Source organism: Balaenoptera acutorostrata, chromosome 1 (genome assembly GCF_949987535.1).
Source record: "Balaenoptera acutorostrata chromosome 1, mBalAcu1.1, whole genome shotgun sequence".
Lineage (NCBI taxonomy): Eukaryota > Metazoa > Chordata > Mammalia > Artiodactyla > Balaenopteridae > Balaenoptera > Balaenoptera acutorostrata.
In genome coordinates this window covers 41683488-41702112 of record NC_080064.1, presented here as the reverse complement: position 1 = coordinate 41702112, position 18625 = coordinate 41683488, and the positions used below count along the sequence as shown (strand labels likewise).

Sequence of the window (18625 nt, the reverse complement as noted above, 5' to 3'; positions counted from 1 at the left end):
TGGCATATAGTTGCTTGTAGTAGTCTCTTATGATCCTAAAAGGATTCCTTGATATATTAGTTATTCAGTATGAAATTAAGATGCAAGGATGACTCCAATAATTTTGGGCTCAAGCACTGTCTAGGTAGTTATATACATGATCTCATTTAATCTTTATATGAATAGTATGAATAAAATCTTTTTTATCTCCTTTTGACAGACAAGAAAACTGAGGTCTAGAGCACGCTGGAGATTTACCCAAAGCCTTAAAATTACTAAGTGGCAGAGCTATGATTCAAGTTTATGTCCGTCAACCTTAGGGTTATGATCTTTTCAATACATAAGAACAGAAGAGAGAGTCTTCCCTAAAATTTGTGCCAGTGGCTTTATACCATTTTTTGCATTTAAAATTTCCACATCTTTTTTGATGCAATGCCATTATCCTTAAATAAAAATTTTATATAAAAAGTAGTTAGAGGCTAGATATATTCCAGCAGTGCCTGGAAGAAACAAATGTAAAACTGCAAAAACCCAGAAGGATCATGCCCTCCCAGAAGGATCAGCACAGGGATTCTTACAGGTAAAGCTCCAATGTAGGTGAGTTTAAAAACAAAAATTTTAAAACACACTAGGAAACAATGTAGTGGATGGAAGATAAGAATCTCAACAAATACTAGGATTAAACTCCAAGGACTTCCAAAGAGAAGGTATAAGCACATTTGTTTAAAATGATTAAAGCCATAAAGGGAAGAATCATAAACTAAAGAAAACATATCATAAAAAGAGATTATACTTGTTTATAAAAGAACCAAATAGAACACCTGAAAATGAAATATATATAATCATTGACATTAAAAACTCTGAAGTTGAGTTAAATATCTAATTAGATACCACTGAAGAGAGATTAATGAAGTAAAAGCCAGAACTGAGGCAGCACAGAGATGTATAGAGATGAAATTATAGAAGAGAAGTTAAGTCATATTAAGATGAGGAATTCCAGAAGAAAATCAAGAAGCAATATTCAAACTAATGACTTATGAAAGACCTGAATCTTTCATATTGTAAATACAACTCCTGAAAAATAAGTAAAATAAGTAAAAACATATCCTTTAAATCTCTCTCCCCAATATGTTACAGTGAAATTGCGGAATACTATAGATAAAGAGAAGTTCTTCAAAACAACTAGGGAGAAAGAAACAATATTTTAAGAGGAGTGATTGTTCTAAGGTTCTTGAATTTTAAGAATAGGAAGGTAGAATTATTTAAATTTATACTTTATATCAGGTATTGATCTTTGTATATTCTGGATACGAGTTCTTTGTGGAGGTGGCAGATATCTTCTCCCAGTCTGTGGCTTCCCTTTTCATATCTTAATGGTGTCTTTCAAAAAATGAAAGTATCTTTTAATCCAATTTATCATTTTTTTCTTTAATATTTCATGTTTTTGGTGTTCTATATAAGAAACGTTTACTAATCAAAGACGACAAAATTTTTCTCCTATGTTTTCTTCTACAAGTTTTATAATTTTAGGTTTTACATTTAGATCTATGATCCATTTTGAGTTAATTTTTATATATGATTTTAAGTAAGAGTTGATGCTTATTTTCAGCACCATTTGTTGAAAAGACTTTCATTTCCTCATTGAATTGCCTTGCAAGTCAATTGCTTATATATGTGTAGGTCTATTTCTGGACTCTATAATCTGTCCCATTGATCTATGTATCTATCTTTTTGAAATAGCAAGCTGTCTTGATTACTGTAACTTTTTAGCAGTTTTTGCTCTTTTTTCTGTATTAAATTGCTTTGATTATACTAGGTTCTTTGAATTTTCTAATACAACTAGAGTAATCTAGTCAATTTCTACAAAAAGACTTCTGGGATTTGATTGTCATTGTATTGAATTTATATACATCAATTTGAGAGAAATGCCATCTTAACAAATTTTAGTCTTTCATCCATGAACATATGGCATATATTTCCACTTATTTAGGTATTCTTCAAATTCTTTCAGCAATATTTTGTAATTTTTAGTGTAGAAGACCTGGACATCTGTGGTTAATTTCTAGGTGTTTGTGGTTGTAGTGTTACTGTGAATGGGATTCTCAAATTTTTATTTTCCATTTGCCTGCTGGTAGTACAATTGTTTGCTGCTGGTACAATTGATTTTGTATTTATATTCACTTTGTATCCTGTAACCTTGCTAAATTTGTTTCTAGGTTCAAGCAGTTGTTTTGTAGATTTTCTGAGATTTTCTGTGTAAACATTATCTTCTGTAAGTAAGGACACTTTTATTTCTTCTTTTGTAGTTTTTATGCCTTTTGATTTTCTCGCATTATTGCAACAGTTTGGTGCTTCATAATGATGTTGAATAGACGTGGTGAAAGTGGACATCCTTTTCTTATTCTTGATCTCAAGGAGAAGCAATAAAATCTTACACCATTAAGTGTGCTATTAACTATAAGTGTTTTTTTTTTTTTTTTTTTAATTGCATGCCACTTATCAGTTTCAGGACATTTCCAACTATTCTTAGTTTGAGAAAAGTTGTTTTTTAACATGAATGCATGTTGGATTTTGTCAAATGTTTATTTCTGTATCTATTGAAATAACAATTGGTTATTCTCCTTTTCATTGTTAAAATGGTGAATTACATTGCTTGATTTTCAAATGTTAAAACAACCTTGCATTCTTTGTTTATTTAACACTTTTTGTTAAATTTATCCTAAGTATTTTATTTTTTGTGATACTATTATAAATGGAATTGTTTTTTAAATCTCATTTTGAGCTTATTCAATGCTACTGCATAGAGATACATTTAATTTTTGTATGACTTGTATCCTGCACCATTGCTGAAATACTTTTTTAGCTTAAATTGTTTTTTGTATATGCATTCCTTAGGATTTTCTATATAAAAGATTGTATCATTAGCAAATAGATATAATTTTACTTCTCCTTTTCAAATATGAATGCTTTTTTCCCCTTTTTCTTGCCTATTTGCCCTTGCTAGAATATCTACTACAATGTTGAACAGAAATGGTGAGAGCAAACATGCTTATCCTACCCCAGATCTTAGGGTGAAAAACTTTCAGCCCTGCACCATTAACAATGCTAATTAGCTGTGGGATTTTTAAAAATTCCTTTCTGTTCATTTGTCTTCCAGTGTTTTTTTCTCATGAAAAGTATCAAATTTTGTGAAATGCTTTTTCTGCATCTATTGAGATGATCATGTGATTTTTGTCCTTTATTCTAGTAATGTGGTATATTGCACAAATTGATTTTCATATCTTGAACCAACATTTGAATTTCATTGAATTTCAACATTAAATCCCACTTGTGTACAGTCATTTTCGTATATTGCTGGATTTGGTTTGCTAGTATTTCATTGAGGATTTTGGGGTCAATATTCATAAAGGGTATTGATGTGTAGTTTTTATGTGATGTCTTTGATTTTAGTATCAAGACAATCCTGGCCTCAAGGAATTAGTTTGGAAGTGTTCTCTCTTCTTCATTTTTGGGGAGGAGCTTGTTAAGGATTGGTGTTAACTGTCATTTAAAAGTTTAGTAGCATTTACCAGTGAAGACATCTGCACTTAGATTTTTCCTGGTGATAAGTTTTTTGATTATTAAATCAGTATTTTTGTTTTGGTCTATACAGATATTAGTATTTCTTCTTTAGTCAGTTTTGTTTGTGTCTTCCCAGAATTTTCCTAATATCATCTAGGTTATCTAATTTGTTAGCATACAATTGGTCATAGTATGTCCTCTATTTAATTCCTGATTTTATGCATCTAATGTCCTCTTTTTTTCTTAGACAATATAGATAAAGATTTGTCTATTTTATTGATCACATAAAACAACAATTTTTGGTTTTATTGATTTTCTCTACTGTTTTTCTGTTATTTGTTTATTTCCATCCTTTATTATTTCCTTTATTCTGCCTTCTTTGGGTTTAGTTTGCTTTATTTTTAAGCTTCAAAAGGTGAAATATTAGCAGATTAGATTATTTCTTTAAGATGTTTCTTTTTTTAATATAAGCATATCCAGCTATATATTTCTGCGTAATACTGCTTTCTATGCATCCTTAGCTTTTTTTTATTTATTTATTTATTTATTTATTTATTTATTTATTTATTTAATTTTGGCTGCATTGGGTCTTCATTGCTATGTGCGAGCTTTCTCTAGTTGCAGTGAGTGGGGGCTACTCTTCATTGAGGTGCGCAGGCTTCTCATTGCGGTGGCTTCTCTTGTTGTGGAGCACGGGCTCTAGGCACGCGGGCTGCAGTAGTTGTGGCATGAGGGCTTAGCTGCTCCGCGGCATGTGGGATCTTCCCGGACCAGGGCTCAAACGCATGTCCCCTGCATTGCAGGTGGATTCCCAACCACTCTGCCACCAGGGAAGCCCCGCATCCTTAGCTTTTGATAGATAGTAGCTTTGTTTTCATTCATGCTAAGGTATTTTATAAATTCCTTTCTGATTTCCTTTTTCACCCTCTTGGTTATTTAGGAAAGTGTTGTTTAATTTCTACATGTTTTTGAATTCCTTAAATTTTCTTCTGTTATTGATTTCTAATTTCCTTCTATTTTGTTTGGAGAGCATACTTTCCATGAGTTCCTTCATGTTAAATTTATTGAGACTTGTTTTATGCTCTACGTTTTAGTCTTTTCTGAAAAATATACCTGTAAACGTGAGGAGAATGTATATTTTACTGTTGAGTAGAATGTTCTATATATCTAGCTGTTTTAGTGTTGTTCAATTCTTATATTTCCTTGTTGATATTCTAGTTGTTCTATTCATTATATAAAGTTGGATATTGAAGTTTTCAGCTATTATTGTTGACTTGTCTATTTGTCCCTTTAATTCTGACTGTTTCTGTGTTATTTGTTTTGGGACACTCTTGTTAGGTGCATTGATATTTGTAATTGCTATATCTTCTTAATGAATTGCCCTTTCTACATTATAAAATATCCTTCTTTGTGTGTACTAATAATTTTTGTCTTAAAGTCAATTTTTCTGATAGTATACATAGGCATTCCAGCTCAGTTTTGCTTTGTTTGGTATATTATTTTCCTTCCTTCTACTTTCAACCTATTTGTGTGTTTGTATCTCAAATACATCTCTTGTAGACAGCATATAGTTGGCTCACTAAAAAAAAAAAATCATTCTGACATATACTGCCTTCTAATTGGAGTGTTTAATCCACTTACATTTATTGTAATTACTGATAAGCCAAGATCATTTTGCTATTGCCTTTAAGTGGTTTATGCCTCCCTCCCTATTTATTCCTCCATAACTGCCTTCTATTGTGTTAGATAAGTATTATCTAGTGTACTGTTTAATTCCCCTCTTATTGATTTTACTGTATTTTAAATTTTCTTTTCTTAATGGTTGTCCTAGGGATTGCAATGAATATAATTTAATTGATAGCAATCTAGTTTGAATTAATTTCAACTTAATTTCAATAATATACATATATATTTATTGTCATATAAGATACATCTGAATACATTATGTACACTGCATGCAGGTTTATAATTACTGCTTTGTGTGGTTGTCTTCTATATGTAGGAGAAAAAAATATGTAGAGACATAAAATATGTTTATACTGTCTTTTATATTTACCTATCTAGTTACATTTACTGTTGCTCTTTATTTCTTCATGTGGATTTCAGTTATTTTCTAATGTTCTTTCATTTCAGCTAGAAGGACATACTTTAGTTTTTCTTGTAGGGCAGGTATGATTATCTGTTAATGTCTTAATGTCTTCATTTTTGAAGAGTATTTCTGCTACCTATCAAATATTTTCTTCCAGCACTTTGAATATGTTATCCCTCTGCTTTCTGACTTCCATGTTTCTGATGAGAACTCAGTTGTTAATCTTACTGAGGATTCCTTGAACATAATGAGTTGCTATGATGTTTGTTGCTGTGTTCAAGAGTTTTTTGGTCTTTGACTTTTGACAGTTTGATTATGTCTAAATATGGATCACTCCTTTTTCATAGGTGAAAGAAGGAAAAATTAAAAATTATTTTAATTTCGGACTATTTTTGTCTTTTGGATCTGGCTTTTTATTCCAATCTAGCAATGTCTGCTTTTCATCGGAATGTTTATTTATATATTTGTTCTATTTTAGTGTAATTATTGATATGTTATACTTAAATGAAATATCTTGGTATTCATTTTCTTACTGCCTCTTCTGTTTCTTGTTACTCTGTTGTTCTTTTACTGCCTTCATTTGGGTTAATAAAATTTTTGTTTAGTATTATATATTTTCTGTATTGCATTCTTAGTAAATATAATAAATAAATAATAAATATAAACTAAATATAATAAATATAATTTATTTATTTTAATGGTTTATATTTATAAACCATTTATATAATGGTTTTTTATATTTATTTATTTTTATTTATATTTATTTTAATGGTTATATTTATTTTAATTTATATTTATTTTAATGGTTTCTCTAGAACTAAAAATATGCAGTTATAACTTACCAAATTCTTTAAAAATTTTTTGTTAAAAAATTTTTTAGAGTACTTTTAGATCACAGCAAAATTGAGAGGAACGTACAGAGCTTTCTCAAATAACGCAGTCCCCACACATGCATAGGCTCCCCCATTATCAATGTCCCCCACCAGAGTGGTATATCTGTTACAACTGATGAACCACTTGACACATGATAATCAACCCAAAGTCCATTAGGGTTCACCCGTAGTATTGCACTTTCTATTGGTTTGTATAAATGTGTAATTACAAGTATTCATCATTGTAGTCATACAGACTATTTTCACTGCCCTAAAAATCCTCTACTGCCTATTAATCTCTCCATCCCCCAACATTTGATCTTGTTATTATCTCTATACTTTACCTTTTTTCAGAGTGTCATATGGTTGGAATCACACAATATGTAGCATTTTCATATTGGCTTCTTTTGACTATTAACAAGCATTTAATTTTCTTCTGTGTCTTTCCATAGCTTGATAACTCATCAAGCCATTTCGAAGTCAATATTTTCCCATTTCACCCTTAACACTTCACACTGTGTACTTTGTAATTACTACCTTTTTTTAACTCAAAACTTATTCTTTCTACATTCTACTAACCTTGCATCAGTTTAATTCTATTTACCCATCCCAATTCTTTTTGCTGTTGTTGTCATATATTTTCCTTCTACATACTTTGCAACCCTCCCTTAAGATGTCATTAAAAAACAACTTTAGTCAGTTGCCTTTAAGAAACTTTTGAGACAAAAATAGTTTATTATATTTACATGCTTATTCACTATTTTAATGTTGTTTATATATTCTTATAGATATGAATTTGATCTAATATAATTGTGCATCTTTTAGCTTTCACGTAGTAAAGATCTGCTGGCAATAAATTTTGTCAACTTTCATTTATTTATCTGAGAATGTTTTATTTTACCCTTATTTTTAAGGATATTTTATTGAATATTGAATTATGGGTTGCAAATTTTGTTCTTTCATCACTTTAGAAATGTCATTTACTCTCCATTATTTCTGAAAAGAAGTCAATGGACATTCTTATTGTTGTCCTTCTGTATGTATTATGGCTTTTTTTCTGGTTGCTTTCAAGCTTTTCTATTTATATATAGTTTTTATCAGTTTGACAATTATGTGCCTAGGTTGAGGTATTTTTTTCTTTTCTTTCTTTTTTGGTTTTGGGGCATTTGCTGCTTTAATAGATAGCTTGTTCCTCTCTTTCTTTAAAATAAATTTATTGATTTGGTTTTTATTTTTGGCTGTTTTGGGTCTTCGTTGCTGTGGGCAGGCTTTCTCTGGTTTTGGCGAGTGGGGGCTACTCTTCGTTGCAGTGCGTGGGCTTCTCATTGCAGTGACTTCTCTTATTGTGGAGCACAGGCTCTAGGCCCACGGGCTTCAGTAGTTGTGGCACGCAGGCTCAGTAGTTGTGGCTCGTGGGCTCTAGAGCGCAGGCTCAGTAGTTGAGGCATGCAGTCTTAATTGCTCCGTGGAATGTGGGATCTTCCCGGGCCAGGGCTCAAACCCGTGTCCCCTGCATTGGCAGTCAGATTCTTAACCACTGCGCCACCAGGGAAGCCCTGTTCCTCTCTTTTTTTTTTTTTTTTTTTTTTTTTAAATCTACCATTTTAACCATTTTTTTTTTATAGCTACTTTATTTATTTCTTTATTTTTGGCTGTGTTGGGTCTTCGGTTCGTGCGAGGGCTTTCTCCAGTTACGGCAAGTGGGGGCCACTCCTCATCGCGGTGCAGGGACCGCTCTTCATCGCGGTGCGCGGGCCTTTCACTATCGCGGCCCCTCCCGTTGCGGGGCACAGGCTCCAGACGCGCAGGCTCAGTAGTTGTGGCTCACGGGCCCAGCCGCTCCGCGGCATGTGGGATCCTCCCAGACCAGGGCTCGAACCCGTGTCCCCTGCATTAGCAGGCAGACTCTCAACCACTGCGCCACCAGGGAAGCCCCCTGTTCCTCTCTTTAATTACAAAAACAATGAGACCCAAATAAAAAGACTCCTATATTTTCAATAAATGAAAATATACAAAACTCAATATTTATTCATATTTACTAGAGGTACAAAGTATAATTACTATCAGAAAATTTTAAAATCAAAATTTGTATTCACCTCTCCCCTTACTAATCAATATTCTAACTAAGCAGAGCATGTAATCCCACAAGCACTAGATATGGGTGGATTTTCTGATAATAAAATGTTTACACATCATGAGGAACAAAGAAGTTCACCATGAGCCCTCTTTTCCCTTCTCCTTCTAAGGACTTTCATTTCTCATGATTGCCTCCATATTGGGTAACTGTGGCACCATGGAAGACTCAATAATCTCTGTTTCTTGTTTTTTTTTTTTTTAGTATTTTTATTTGGGCTGCATCAGGTCTTAGTTGTGGCATGTGGGATTTTCGTTGCCACGTGTGGGATCTTTGTTGCAGTGTGGGGGATCTTTAGTTGTGGCATGCAGGATATTTAGTTGCGGCATGTGGGCTCTTATTTGTGGCATGCAGGATTTAGTTCCCTGAACCCAGGCCCCCTGCATTGGGAGCACAGAGTCTTAACTGCTGGACCACCACGAATGTCCCATGTATCTTGTAATACATACAGAGTTTTATCAAGAATCCCTGGAAAAGGGGACATTATGTTATACACTGTCAGGATAATTAAAAAAACATACCAGTCATTTACTTTTTAAACAAGAGAATATGATTGAATTCAATGTGGGTAAAACTCAGTGGACTATTTATTTACTGACTGCATCGCATGGCCTGTGGGATCTTAGTTCCCTGACCAGGGATCGAATCTGGGCCCACAGCAGTGAGAGTGCAGAGTCCTAACCACTGGGCCGCCAGGGAACTCCCTCAATGGACTCTTTAAATTGAAATTTAGTGATTTACTCATTTGTACAAGAACATCAAAATCCAAGGTCTTACATCATGATAAATTGTCTGGAAACTCATCTTACTAAGAATGCATAAGACCCTGAAAAGGTTGTCTTGTGATGCCTGAAGCATGTTCACAGATGATTTATGCCAGAACAGAGGCCATGAAGAACTCTAAAGGATAGTTATCAGCTGTCAAGTGTTCCAGTTTCTAGGTAAGTACACTTCTCCATTAAATGCTGTACTTGCCAGCTAATATCAGTCTTGTTTGACTAGTCTTTTCTTCATCATCCTTTTTCTTTTATGTTAAGGTGATTATCAACTTTATATAAGCACCCACAGATAACCGTTCATTATTAGAACACTCATGTTTAGGCCACTCCCTGACAACATGTAGAGAAATCTTAATGGTTTCAATGAGATATTTCCAATATAAATTTTAAAGGAGATAATTTTTTTTTCCTACACAGGAAATTACCTAGTATCATCAACAGTCTGTAAGCTCTTAATATTATACATCAACTAAACCTCAATTTAAAAAATTGAAACAAAACAAAACAGTATGTAGGTTCTTCTGAGTTTTCATAAGAGATGAGTAAAGTCCCTTTACTCACCTGCTTTCTAAAAATGTCCCTGAACATTTCAGCCTAGGTCTTGAGGTACATATTCTTTGGGTCTCCTCAATCCTATTCTCATATTTTGAATGTGGTAACAGAAAATAAAACAGGAAATTTATTTTATTTTATTTTTTGGCCCCGCAGCACGGCTTGTAGGATCTTAGTTTCCTGACCAGGGATCGAACACAGGCCCACAGCAGTGAAAACGTGGAGTCCTAACGACTGGACCACCAGGGAATTCCCAGGAATTTTTTTAAAAAAACTGATTTAATCTTTGGCCTAAGAACTCCAGTGCTCAAGTAATGAAATGGAGAATATCCATTTATATACTGACTCACACATTCCTTGTTATTTTTTCTTTTTATTTATCCTGTATGAGGTTTTCTGAGATTCTAAGATATCTAATTCATTATATTTTTTATTACATTTGGGAAATTTTTGGCTTATTCTGGGGCTCTGTTTATTTTTCTCCCATTTCTTTTTTGTGTTCTTCAGATTATATGACTTTAAAATTGATCCATCTTCGGGGCTTCCCTGGTGGCGCAGTGGTTGAGAATCTGCCTGCCAATGCAGGGGACACGGGTTCGAGCCCTGGTCTGGGAAGATCCCACATGCCGCGGAGCAACTGGGCCCGTGAGCCACAACTATTGAGCCTGAGTGTCTGGAGCCTCTGCTCCGAAACAAGAGAGGCTGCGATAGTGAGAGGCCCGCGCACCGCGATGAAGAGTGGCCCCCACTCGCCGCAACTGGAGAAAGCCCTCACACAGAAACGAAGACCCGACACACCCAAAAATAAACATAATAAATAAATAATAAATAAAAAATTTTAAAAAAAAAAGGATCCATCTTCAAGTTCACTGACTCTTTACCATCTCTAATTTGGTGTTAAGCCCATCAAGTTAGTTTTTCATTTTAGTTACTGTACTTTTTAGTTATAGAATGTTTATTTGGTCTTTTTTAAAAGTTTTCATTTTTCTGATGAAATTTCCTATCCACTCACACATGAAAATTATAATTTTCTTTAATTCCTGTAACATGTTTTCTTTTTGTTCTTTGACTATAACAACCAACTTAAAATGTCTTTTTCTGCTAAATAGTACATCTGAATCTCACTGTGGATATGTATTAATTGCTTCTCTCCACTCCTTTAAGGATTAAAATTAATTAATTAGCTAATTAATTAATTAAAGTATCTAGTAAATTTAGATTGTATAATGGATAGAATAGATGATACCTTTTAGAGAATGGATTCTGTTATCCTCTTCTCAAGCAAATTGGTGTTTATTATAGAAGTCAGTTCAATTACTGATCATTTCAAGGCTGATTACCTTAAACTTCTTTAAGCATGGTTTTAAATTTTATTGAGATAGATTTGTCAGAATCCCTAGGTATTTCTGAACTACTCTAACTTGGGTCCAAACTTTCTCACACATGAAGGTTTTATCAGAGCTTGGTTTTCAGGGAAAATATAGAATAGTTCTTTCTTTAGGACATGGTTCTTATTTCTAAGGTATGTCCCTTCTGGTATCTCAATTGACTATTATGTCTGAGGTGTTAAAAGTTCTTCCACTTTAGCTGTACTGGGCTCCCAACACCGTCTTACCCAGCATTGCACCATCTCTAGTACAGTTAGTCCCGTACATACAAACCTTCAAGTTGTGACCTTTCAAAGTTGTGAGCGTGCGTTCACATGTCCAATCATGTAAGTTAGTTCACGTGTCTAGTGTACGTGTCACATGCTTGCATCCTCTACAAGTAGTTGTGCTTTTGTGTATTTTACAGTACTGTGTAGAGTACAGTAATACAGTATCTTTACTTCAAGTCCAGGGTGTCTGGAAGCAAACATAAAAGTAGCAGTGATGTAGCTGGTACTGCTAAGAAGCACCAAGTGATAACGATGGAAACAAAAGTGAAAATTATTGAGAGAGTGGAGCAAAGCAAAAAGATGATAGACGTTGCTCGTTCTTGTAACATGAATCATTCAACCATCGGCACGATTCTAAAGAACAAGGACAAGATTATGGAACATGTGAAGTCTGCTGTGCTGATGATGTCAACAATAATATTGAGGAAGCGTAGAAAAGTGATGGAGGAGATGGAGAAACTTCTCAGTGTGTGAATGCAGGATCAGCATCAGCATCGGGTCCCACTCAGCTTAATGCTGATTCAAGAGAAAGCTAAAAGCCTTTATGAAGACTTGAAGAAGAAATACGGTGAAGAATCAGAGGCTGCATCTTTTAGTGCCAGCCATGGCTGGTTTCATCGGTTCAAGGCTAGTGCCAACCTTCACAATTTAAAAGTAAGTGGCAAGGCATCGAGTGTAGATATGGTAGCTGCCCAGGAATTTCCTGAAATGCTTCGAGAAATTTTTGATGAAGGCACGCATTTACCCGAGCAGGTTTTTAATGTGGATGAGACAGGACTGTACTGGAAGAGGATGCAAGACCGAAGTTAAATCAGTAAGAAGGAAAAGTTGATGCCAGGCTATAAAGCAGCAAAGGATAGGCTAACTCTGTTGTTTGGTGGCAATGCTTCTGGTGATATGAAGCTAAAACCTCTCTTAGTTTATCTTTCAGAGAACCCAAGAGCCCTTAAAAACATAGCCAAAGGCTCTCTTCCTGTTGTGTGGAAGAGTAACCCCAAAGCCTGGGTTACACAGGCCATTTTCCAGGACTGGTTTTTCCACCACTTTATCCCAGAGGTACAGAAATATTGCTTGGAGAAGGACATCCCATTCAACATTCTTTTGCTGCTTGACAATGCTCTGGGCCACCCCCCATTCATGGACGACTTTCATCCCAATGTCAAAGTAGTGCATGTGCCACCGAATACAGTGTCGCTCCAACCTATGGACCAGGAAGTTATAGCGACTTTCAAGAAATATTATTTACGTCACACTTTTTGTCAGGCAGTAAAGGCAAGTGATGAATCAGGAACAACCTTGCAACAATTTTAGAAGGACTATAACATCTACAAGGCCATGAAAAACATTGACTTTGCTTGGCGTGAGGTTACGTCTGTCACCATGAGTGGGGTTTGGAAAAACCTTTGCCCGCAGGTTGTTCACGATTTTTGTGGATTTGAGAAGGTGGATAAGGAGTCCAAAGAGGTCTTCAGCAACTTAGTGACCCTCAGCAAGAAGCTGGAGCTAGATCTTCAAGAGGACGACTTCATTAAACTCCTTGCTGTGCAACACGAGGAGCTTACTAATGAGAACTTGATGGAATTGGAGGCCCAGAGAAAGGACAAAGAGAGACAAGAGGAAGAAGTAACTGAAGAACTCAAGAGATTCGTGACTCAGGAAATGGTAAGGGGATTTTCTTTATTTAAGGGAACACTGTTAGTTTTTGAGGCACAGGACCCAAACGTAGAACGGTACAGGAAGGTTGCAGCAGCCGTTCAGAATGCAATCCAATGCTACCATGTCATCTATGATGAGAAAAAAAGAGCTACTATCCAGATATCACTGGATCATTTTTTGAAGAGAGTAGATAGAATTGAATCCAGCGAGGAACCAGAACCTGTGCCATCAATGTCAGGCGTGAGTGAAATTGCAGCTTGCCCTCCATCTCCTATTGCTGAAATCCTTCAACTCTACCATCTCCCACCTCCTCCCCCTCCTCCAGTCAGTAACTCTCCTTGCCTGTTCACTCGATGCCAGCCCCGGTATGCAAGCTGTTGTACTGTACTTTTCAAGGTACTGTACTCTAAGATTAAAAATGTTTTCTTTGTTTTTGGTGTTTGTTTTTTTATGCATTATTTGTGTGAAAAGTATTATAAACGTATTACAATACAGTACTATATGGCCAATTGTATTAGTTGGGTACCTAGGCTAACTTTGTTGGACTTACAAACAAATTGGACTTACGAATGTGCTCTTGGAATGTAAGTCGTTCATATGTAGGGAACCTACTGTATCTCTGTTTTTCTTTCAACACTGAAGTAAGTTCTCTTTGATAAATCTAATGTAGTTTCACCCTGTGCATGTGCTGTCTAGCCCTCAGCCACAGACTTACAAGAAATGATCCTAGAGTTTTCTGGGTTACCCCCTCACTACCACCATCTTGTATAGTTTTCTCCTTTCTAATGCCCTACTCTCAGATTTCAGCTGCTTAAACAGCTTCAAATTTTATTTCTGTACACACAGCTCACGGTATCTCTTTAGTCTGGTTGGTGTCTGGTTTCCTGACATAGTTGGGTAGTCTTTCCGTGGTGGAGTCAGTCCTATTGTGGGAGCTCATCTTGTGAGTGTCTCTTCTCTCATGGATTGCTGTATCATGTTGTCTATTTCCTAATGTCTGAAAACAGTTGTTTAATATATTTTCCCAGCTTTAAAATTCTTGACGGTGGGGCTAGTCTCTTTATAGTTACTTCAACATGTCTGAGCCAGAAGTAGAGATGTTGCTTTTCTATCAAATACTTTTTCTGCTTTTGAGACGATCACCTATTTGTTCTTTATTTTGTTAATGTGTTATTTGGATTGATGATCCTTAAATGTTATTTTGTAATAATTCCAACTTTTCATGATCCGTCATCTCTTCTATTGATGATTGGACTAAATTAGCTAGTATTTTCTTTAGTATTTTACATCTAGGCTTGTGAAAGAGACTTACCTATATGTTTCCTTTTTTTGTAATATTCTTGTCATGTTTTGGTATCAATATTGTCCTGGTTTCATAAAGTGAATTGGGCAATGTTTCCTTTTTTCCTCTGGAAAAATGTGCTTGAGATTAACTCTTTCTTATAAGTTTATAGGTGTTCAGAAGTGAAATCATTAGGACTGGAATTTTTTTTTTTTTTTGTGGGGACATTTAAAATTAAGGATCTGGTCCATTTAGTAGTTATTGAATAAATCACATTTTATATTGCTTCATATTTTAGTTTTAATAAACTGTGTTTTTATAAGAAATTATACATTTCATCTATTTTTCAAATGTATTGACATAGATAGTTTACAATATGTTTGTTGCTTTTTGTTTCTTCTTGTCTGATTGTAAAGGACATGTAGTACTAGTCTCTCTTAATTTTTGATATTATTATATGTGTTTTCTTACTCTTTATTTTTTCTGTATGAGCTTGCTGGAGTCTGTTCATATTAAAGGTCTTTTTCACAAAAAACTATCTCTTCATGTTTTAAATTTTCTGTAGAGTACATTTAAAAATTTATATGATTTTCTCCTCTTACCTGTCTTATTTCCTTCCACTTTTTTTGTTTGAAAGTATCACTCTTTTGTTTTTAAAATGGGATTCTCTACATTGTTCTCTCCTTTTTTTAAATTAATTTTTTGTTGGAGTACAGTTGCTTTACAATTTTGTGTTAGTTTCTACTCTACAGCAAAGTGAATCAGGTATACGTATACATAGATCCCCTCCTTTTTAGATTTCCTTCCCATTTAGGTCACCACGAGCATTGAGTAGAGTTTCCTGTGCTATACAGTAGGTTCTCATTAGTTATCTATTTTATACATAGTATCAGTAGTGTATACATGTCAATCCCAATCTCCTAATTCATCCCATTCCCCAGCCTTTCCCCTTTGGTATGCATACTTTAGATCACTACGTCTCTGTCTCTATTTCTGCTTTGCATATAAGATAATCTATACCATTTTTCTAGATTCCACATATATGCGTTAATGTACGATATTTGTTTATATCTTTCTGACTTATTTCACTCTGTATGACAGTCTCTAGGTCCATCCACGTCTCTGCATATTACCCAGTTTCGTTCCTTTTATGGCTGAGTAATATTCCATTGTGTATATGTACCACATCTTCTGTATCCACTCCTCTGTTGACGGACGTTTAGGTTGCTTCCATGTCCTGGCTATTACAAATAGTGCTACAATGAACGTTGGGGTGCATGTGTCTTCTTGAATTATGTTTTTCTCTGGGTATATGCCCAGGAGTGGGATTGCTGCATCATATGGTAGTTCTATTTTTACTTTTTTAAGGAACCTCCATATTGTTCTCCATAGTGGCTGTTTCAATATATATTCCCACTTTTTAGCTTCTTATAGTAGGAGCTTAGATAATTGATTTTCAGAATACATTTTATATTATGTATAAATCAATGAAAATCAATCTATGTGTATGTGTACATATATATTTCCATCTTAGAATTGATTTAGCTACATCCCACAAATTTTGATTGACATATATTGATTATGATTTAGTTTAAAATACTAGAACTGGGATAAGAGAACAGATGCAATATAGTATAAATTCCTTTGAAATTTGTTGAGACTTCCTTATGGATCAAAATATGATCAATTTTGTGAATGTACCATGTTCTTTTGGAAAGGATATATATTCTGTAGTTCTACAAAAGTGTTCCGTAATTAGAACTAGATATCCTTTTTTTTTTTTAAACATCTTTATTGGAGTATAATTGCTTTACAATGGTGTGTTAGTTTCTGCTTTATAACAAAGTGAATCAGTTATACATATACATATGTCCCCATATCTCTTCCATCTTGCATCTCCCTCCCTCCCACCCTCCCTATCCCACCCCTCTAGGTGGTCACAAAGCACCAAGCTGATCTCCCTGTGCTATGCGGCTGCTTCCCACTAGCTATCTATTTTATATTTGATAGTGTATATATGTCCATTACACTCTCTCACCCTGTCACATCTCACTCCTCCCCCTCCCCATATCCTCAACTCCATTCTCTAGTAGGTCTGTGTCTTTATTCCCATCTTGCCACTAGGTTCTTCATGAACCTTTTTTTTTTCCCTTAGATTCCATGTATATGTGTTAGCATACTGTATTTGTTTTTCTCTTTCTGACTTACTTCACTCTGTATGACAGACTCTAACTCCATCCACCTCATTACAAATACCTCCATTTCATTTCTTTTTATGGCTGAGTAATATTCCATTGTATATATGTGCCACATCTTCTTTATCCATTCATCCGATGATGGACACTTAGGTTGCTTCCATGTCCTGGCTATTGTAAATAGAGCTGCAATGAACATTTTGGTACATGACTCTTTTTGAATTATGGTTTTCTCAGGGTATATGCCCAGTAGTGGGATTGCTGGGTCCTCTGGTAGTTCTATTTTTAGTTTTTTAAGGAACCTCCATACTGTTGTCCATAGTGGCTGTATCAATTTACATTCCCACCAACAGTGCAAGAGTGTTCCCTTTTCTCCACACCCTCTCCAGCATTTATTGTTTCTAGATTTTTTGATGATGGCCATTCTGACCGGTGTGAGATAATACCTCATTGTAGTTTTGATTTGCATTTCTCTAATGATTAATGATGTTGAGCATTCTTTCGTGTGTCTGTTGGCCATCTGTATATCTTCTTTGGAGAAATGTCTGTTTAGGTCTTCTGCCCATTTTTGGATTGGGTTGTTTGTTTTTTTGTTATTGAGCTTCATGAGCTGCTTGTAAATCTTGGAGATTAATCCATTGTCAGTTGATTCATTTGCAAATATTTTCTCCCATTCTGAGGGTTCTGTTTTGGTCTTATTTATGGTTTCCTTTGCTGTGCAAATGCTTTTCAGTTTCATTAGGTCCCATTTGTTTATTTGTGTTTTTATTTCCATTTCTCTAGGGGCTGGGTCAAAAAGGATCTTGCTGTGATTTATGTCATAGAGTGTTCTGCCTATGTTTTCCTCTAAGAGTTTGATAGTGTCTGGCCTTACACTTAGGTCTTTAATCCATTTTGAGTTTATTTTTGAGTGTGGTGTCAGGGAGTGTTCTAATTTCATGCTTTTACATGTACCTGTCCAATTTTCCCAGCACCACTTATTGAAGAGGCTGTCTTTTCTCCACTGTATATGCTTGCCTCCTTTATCGAAGATAAGGTGACCATATGTGCGTGGGTTTGTCTCTGGGCTTTCTATCCTGTTCCATTGATCTATATTTCTGTTTTTGTGCCAGTACCAAACTGTCTTGATTACTGTAGCTTTGTAATACAGTCTGAACTCAGGGAGCCTGATTCCTCCAGCTCCATTTTTCGTTCTCAAGATTGCTTTGGCTATTCGGGGTCTTTTGTGTCTCCATACAAATTGTGAAATTTTTTGTTCTAGTTCTGTAAAAAATGCAAGTAGTAGTTTGATAGGGATTGCATTGAATCTGTAGATTGCTTTGGGTAGTAGAGTCATTTTCACAATGTTGATTCTTCCAATCCAAGAACATGGTATATCTCTCCATCTATTTGTATCATCTTTAATTTCTTACATCGGTGTCCTATAATTTTCTGCATACAGGTCTTTTGTCTCCTTAGGTAGGTTTATTCCTAGATATTTTATTCTTTTTGTTGCAATGGTAAACGGGAGTGTTTTCTTAATTTCACTTTCAGATTTTTCATCATTAGTGTATAGAAATGCAAGAGATTTCTGTGCGTTAATTTTGTATCCTGCTACTTTACCAAATTCATTGATTAGCTCTAGTCGTTTTCTGGTGGCATCTTAAGGATTCTCTATGTATAGTATCATGTCATCTGCAAACAGTGACAGCTTTACTTCTTCTTTTCCGATTTGAATTCCTTTTATTTCTTTTTCTTCTCTGATTGCTGTGGCTAACACTTCCAAAACTATGTTGAATAATAGTGGTGAGAGTGGGCAACCTTGTCTTGTTCCTGATCTTAGTGGAAATGGTTTCAGTTTTTCACCATTGAGGACAATGTTGGCTATGT

At 34.9% G+C, this 18625-nt stretch overlaps 1 protein-coding gene across 1 annotated transcript in view; it reads left to right on the top strand.

Moving 5' to 3' along the window:
- AGBL4 (AGBL carboxypeptidase 4) overlaps positions 1-18625 on the top strand; it is a 1405329-nt gene that overhangs the window by 229955 nt on the left and 1156749 nt on the right. The window lies entirely within an intron of this gene.